The sequence below is a fragment of the Priapulus caudatus genome, unplaced genomic scaffold, assembly GCF_000485595.1.
Source record: "Priapulus caudatus unplaced genomic scaffold, Priapulus_caudatus-5.0.1 Scaffold450, whole genome shotgun sequence".
NCBI lineage: Eukaryota > Metazoa > Priapulida > Priapulimorpha > Priapulimorphida > Priapulidae > Priapulus > Priapulus caudatus.
The window spans coordinates 84,936-91,288 of NW_014577511.1; the positions used below are offsets into that span (position 1 = coordinate 84,936).

The 6,353-nt window shown below is 47.4% G+C and overlaps 1 long non-coding RNA gene across 1 annotated transcript in view; it reads left to right on the forward strand.

Annotated features, from left to right (window-relative positions):
* Positions 1 to 6,353, forward strand: part of LOC106810542 — a 35,557-nt gene that overhangs the window by 24,613 nt on the left and 4,591 nt on the right. The window lies entirely within an intron of this gene.

Consider the following 6,353-nt stretch of genomic DNA (forward strand, 5'->3'; position numbering starts at 1 on the left):
CACACACACACACACACACACACACACACACACACACACACACACACACACACACACACACACACACACACACACACACACACACACACACACACACACAACACACACACACACACACACACACACACACACACACACACACACACACACACCGCACCCACGTATATATATATATATATGTATATATATATAATTATATATGAATGGAGTGCGTTAATATGCGTAAAGCGACCGACGATTGGGAGAACTATTAGGATATTCGGGTCATAACTTCTGCTTTCCGGAATTTCTGGAGCGATGCCAGCTATGCAATAATGTAGGCTAAGATCTTATACAAATACGCGGTTGTCATGGTTATGCGGGTCTTTGCGCCCTAATGAGATTATACCGTAATCGGAAGCCTTAATTTTTTGCATAAACAGATAATACAGGAAGTCGATAATGCCGTAGCGAGACACAGACCGTGCTCGCGGTAGCATTTATAGCGACCACGTTACACCAGGTATAATGGGGATGAGGGCTTCGTCACGTGATGCAGCACCGGCGCGTCTTGGCCGACAGATTAGCTTCGTTTTGCGACGCCGTCGGCTTTCTAATCTCGCCTGTGTGTCGCCGGACGCGCGACAGGCGACGTGCGACAGTCGCGGTGCTGTGACGACGTGTGACAAGGCGCGAGTCGGTCTCACTTAAGCCTCTCACTTTCGTCAGCGGCTATACAAAGAGTAACGGCCACTTGTAGGCATCGTCGGTGCACGTATCGCGTGTGTGACGGCTCTATAACGATTTACTCGCACTCACTCGCGCTCTCTTTGCATCGCGAACCCCTTCTCGCGGTTAACCCTTTCGTTTTTGCATGCGAATCTATTTTGGTCGCTCCTTTATAAGTCTGTCTAATTTGCACTGCTCATGTGCCATCCTGTAAGTATCATAGTTCATTACCGCGTTGCGCGTTAGCGTGTACGTTTGTGTTTTTCTCTCTCGCACCTGTGCAAATACAGATTATTAGAGAATCGAACGGGGAAATGGTTTATAATTAGAAACGTATTATTATCTCGATATTTTATTATAATATTTTATTTGATATTTTATTTGATATTTTTTGTTACGGTTTCGGCTTTGAATCTTCTCGCTGGATTACTCTGTGCCGCCTCGCCTAGAGGCGAATCATCGTGCATGTGTGTGGCTAATGACAGCTTAACACGTACGTACCTGTCCTAAATTAGTTACATCCAGAAGATATAGAAACCCATGAAGATTGCTTAATGCCAGACATTCCTAGTCGGACTTGCCTGCATTATGCTCTTAATAGGATGTGCCACCGGGGGGCAAATCGCTCGTATCGACAAATCGCCTTATGGTCGTCTTGCAGCAAATGCACATGATAAGTAACTCGCTCATGTAGTCAGGTAGGCCACGCACTGTGAGCCCACACTCAAACAGGAAATACGTACTCTCAATGGAGACGACATGGCGCTCGTACCTCAGTCCTCATACTCGTGCACTGCCTGCAGGATCATTCCCATAACCTTTATATTATATATAGCTGCGTTCACACGAGGAGAAAAGTTGCGTTCACACGCTAAAATATACGCGGCTTGCTTAGCCACGGCTTGCTTAGCCGCGAATGCTCCGGCTTGCTAAGCGCGGAATTAATATTTCCGCGCCAGACTGAAGCCGCGTATATTCGCACCACGCTGGCCGCGTATTGATTTCGTGTGCAAGGCATGTGTTCGTCGGTTGTGTCGCGGCATCTGTGAACGCATTGTTCGTCACGTGAATTGCGAAACTGTAAGCGCTCGTAACCTAGACCTGCTACCGTTCGCATGCACGACCGTCTAGGGTAGCCGTGTGGAACTGCGACCCGGGTACCTCAGTCTATATTTTATCCGCGCTACTAATCCTCGAATCTCGTGTATCTCGTGTGAACTGCGTTTAACACCGGACTTAGCACTCGAACTAAAGTACGGTACCAGCTAAGCCGTGTATACGTGCTGAACCGCAGCTTATAGTGTATATATAAAATATAAATATGGTATATGTGTACCGATAGTGTAATGATGGTGAATATACATAATATGTATTAGTATAAATGTAATATATCATGTGTGTATATATATATATATATATATATAATATATATATATATATAATATATATGTGTGTGTGTGTGTGTGTGTGATGTGTGTGTGTGTGTGTGTGTGGTGTGCGTGCGTGCGTGTGTGTGTCGTGCGTGCGTGTATGTATGTGTGTTGTGTGTGTGTGCTGTGTGTGTGTGTGTGCGTGCGTGTGTTCGTGTGTCGTGTGTGTGCTGTGTGTGGTTGTTCGTGCGTGGCGTGAGTGTGTGTGCGTGTGTGTGCGCGCAGCCGCCCCATAGGCACTGTGTGAACTCTCAATAAAATAAATTCAATGGTAAATAAACGACGAAATTACCAAAGTCTTTAATGTTTCTCTACTTCTATTGTCGGCCTATCAATCACCTGTAAAGTGCCGGTCGAAGATGTCATCTGTCAACACACAATAACCGCACGTTCCTCCGCCATGGTGCACAAACAACATGAATTATAAAGAGACATTATGTTGCATATCATCATGTTCTGCTATTCATCTCTCTAACTCATGTTGTTTTTTATCATCTCATCCATCATCTCTCCATCAGCAAATCATCATCATCAATCATCAATCATCACTCATCATCATCCACTGTATCAACATCACATCAATCGATCTGTGTTGCTATCTATCTTTCTTATCAATACTCCTCTTATTCATGTGTTTGTGCAGCATGGCGGGCGTGCGGTGTACTTGTGGTTGCAGATGAGCATTTGCACCGAGCATTTACAGGTGATTATAGCGAAATAGAATAGAGAAACATTAAGACTTTGGGTACATTCTCCGTGTTTATTTACGCATAATTTTTTTTATGTGGGACTTCCAAGTGCCTGTGGAGTCGCGCACTGTGTGTTTTGATTATTATGTATAGACGTATGTATAGATGTAGTGTGTGTTGTGGGGGGAGCAGATATCCGGCAGCCTAGTGTCTCGTCTTCGGTGAAGCAGTCATCTTCAACTCTCAAAATGACACATAGTGTCTTCGCGCGACATGCAATAAGTCAATATTTGGATCTCACTCTAAAATCTCCCGAACGCGCCTCGGGGCAGGAATCCTCTTATACATCTTGTGCCGAAGAATTGTCATGAAACGAGCGAACAAGTGAGAGAGAGCGCAAGAAAAGAGAGAGACGAGAGAGAGAGAGAGAGAGAGAGAGAAGATGAGCGAGAGAAAGAGAGAGACGAGAGGGCGGGAGGGAGAGAGGGAGGGAGGGAGACGAAGGAACGAGGGAGGAGAGAGAGGAGAGAGAGAGAGAAGATGAGAGAGAGAGAGGAGAATGAGATAGAGGAGAGAGAGAAGAGAAGAGCGGAGAGAGAAGAGACAGCGAAAGGAGGGGGCGACTAGGAAGAGGGAGAGAGGGAGAGAGGGAGGAGGAGAGAGAGAAAGAGAAAGAGAGAAAGAGAGAGAGAAAGAGCAGACGAGAGAAACGAGGAGAGAGAAGAAGGAGAGAGAGAGAATTAGGGAGAAGAGCGAGAGAGAGGGAGAGATAAGCAGAGGGAGAATGATGAGAGAGATGAGCTAGAGAGAAGAGAGAAAGAGAGCGGAGATGAGAGAGAGGAGAGGAAGGGGGGGGGGAGAAAGTAGAGTAAGAGAGAGGAGAAAGAGAGAGAGAAAAAAAAAAAAGAGAGAGAGGGAGGGCCAGAGAGGAGAGGGGAGAGAGAGAGAGAAGAGGAGAGAGAGAGAATTAGAGTAGAGGAGAAAAGAGAAGAGAGAGAAGAGAGAGAGGGAGAGGAGAAAGAGGAGAAAAAGAGACGAGAGAACAGAGCAGATGAGAGAGAGAGAAGAGAGAGGAGAGGAGTGTGAGACAGGGAGAGAGAGGAGAGAGGGGAGAGAGAGAGGGAGAGAGGCGAGAAGACGAGGAAGAGAGAGAGATGCAGGGAGACGAGAAAGAGAGAGAGGAGAAGGGCGAAAGCCTGAAGCGAGGGAGAGGAGAGGGAGAGCGAGACGAGAGGGATAGGAGGGAAAGAGACGAGAGGGGCGGGGTGAGGGTGAGCATGTCGATGTGCAGCTTTCGCGTCTCAATATACATCGTTTTCATTACAGATTACACGCTCGAGTCAATATACATCAACAGGAAAACAACATCGATGTATATACGAGCACTACGTGAAGCCGAGGGAAGAGTAATTACTAACCTCGGGCACGAAATTCTTGCCTGGCGGGGGCAAACACTGGGGCGAGACCGGGAAATACAACTTCAGTCACGCGCGGCGCTTGCGTCTCGGGCTCCCCCAGTGGGGGCTCCGTCCTCCAACACACCACCACGTCGCCGAGTCGCGCTGTTGCGTGGGTTTCGAATGCTGTGTGACATTTTCCCGCGTTGCTTTACACGATGCGCGTCACCCGTGCTGCGTCTTCCGCTATATTATATATATATATGATATATATAGTATAGTATATAGTCCTAGTATATATATATATATAATTATAGTATATAGCGCTGGCTAATACACTACTGAGAGAGCAGCAGCAGTAATGGTCATCGCGGGCATGCCTGGTTTAATCTGAGCGCTGTGGCGCAGATGTTTACAGACGTGTTGTGACAGACGCCGGTAAGATCTTCGCTGACAGACCTACCGGCTCTGCGCCTTGGCGCATTCGTGCCCCGCGTTAGTGACCGACTGTGGACGCAATCTACTGTGCGCCTCGCTCGCGGGTAAAAACCCTAGAACATAATATAGATGACCCTTATTATAGTTATTTACTAAGTTCTAACTAAGTTTAGTGTAGCTTTTTAGGTAAAAACGGTTCAAGAAGGATAGAGAAGTCTACCACTCTAAGCGGAAGTTTCGCGGGGATTAAGATTTCTACCACGGAGGGACAGACTGCGATCATCGGCGGCAGGGTTGTTTAGCTATATCAGAGCCCATGCCAAATGCTCAGCGTTCGATGAAGCAAAATTTGTTTGAGCTTTTTCTTGTCGCTCCGATAACTCTGAGTTCGCCCCATTTACGGTAGTGTGGCTATGTGTCGTAACGTTGTTAAATGATAATAGTAGAGATATTGACGCGCTCAGTGGCTGACTTCTCTGCATGACGGGAGATCAATTTTGAAACGGAAATATATGCGGCAGCGGCGGCGCGCGGCGTGCAGCGGCGCGGCGGCAAGCGGCGCAGCGCGGCGCGGCAAGCGGTCTGCAGCGGCGGCGGCGGCGCGGCGGCGGCGGCGCAGCGGCGGCGGGTAGTGGGCGGCGGCAGCGGCGAGAGAGCGGGTGGGTCGCGGGCGGCTGTGGCGGCGGTGCGTGGCGTGGTGGCGTGGGGAGGTGTGGGATGCGGCGCGGGAGGCCAGGCAGTTTGAGGAGCTTCGCAGGAAGCGTGATTTTTGTTCCTGAAGGTCAAATCAAGAAACATAGGGCTCTAGTGAGCTGCTCGTATTGGTTTAGCTTGTTTCGTCTTCTCATACGTAACATCGTGCGTAATATTCATTAGCAGCACTCCAAAATTCATAAATTATAGTGTATCGCCTCAATGGGCCCGAGGGCGGTGTACAGCAGGGCACGGCAATTGAAGGCTGAAAAGGTCGTTTGATCGAATCCCATACGATTTTTAATTATTTTCCTGTTTTCTCGTATTTTTCTATCGTTTATCCTTTAACAATTGGTTTTTTCCAATTACTCAAATATTGTACTGATTTATTTACCAACAATTTAATAACAATAATAAATTTTTAACAACTAATTAGAAAATTCTTTTGTTTTTTTATTTAAAAAAAAAAATAGGTTTGTAGGGTTAGGTCACAATGCCAATGAATGCCACCATAAAACAGCGAGTGTTGATGGGCACGGATGATTGTGTATAACCGTAATGGCAGCGCTCACTAAAAGAGCCTAATGTTCTTTGATTGACCTTTAGGAAATAAAATCACCGCTGGCAGGCAAAACGCGTCGCGCTTGTCGGATGTGATCGGTCGAATGATTTCGTGTCGCTCGCTCTGACGCGTGTCATCCGTTCCGTGGTCACCGTGCTTAAGGAGATAATTCAGCAGTACGTGCGTCAACTACGATTTTGGTTCGCGTTGAAAAGTGAAAAAGTGATACGCCTGTAATACGATTGGCAATGTTATGATTTGCGGAGTAACGTTAGATTATGGCTTCGCTTGCATGTTTCTGATTCAGATAACCTGCAGTCGCGGTCGCACGAAGCGCCGCCATCGTTGCGCAAATGTCACATCACCACGCACGCGCACCGCACACATCACGCAATGCCAGCGCTACAACACATCATATCACGCACGCACCTACACG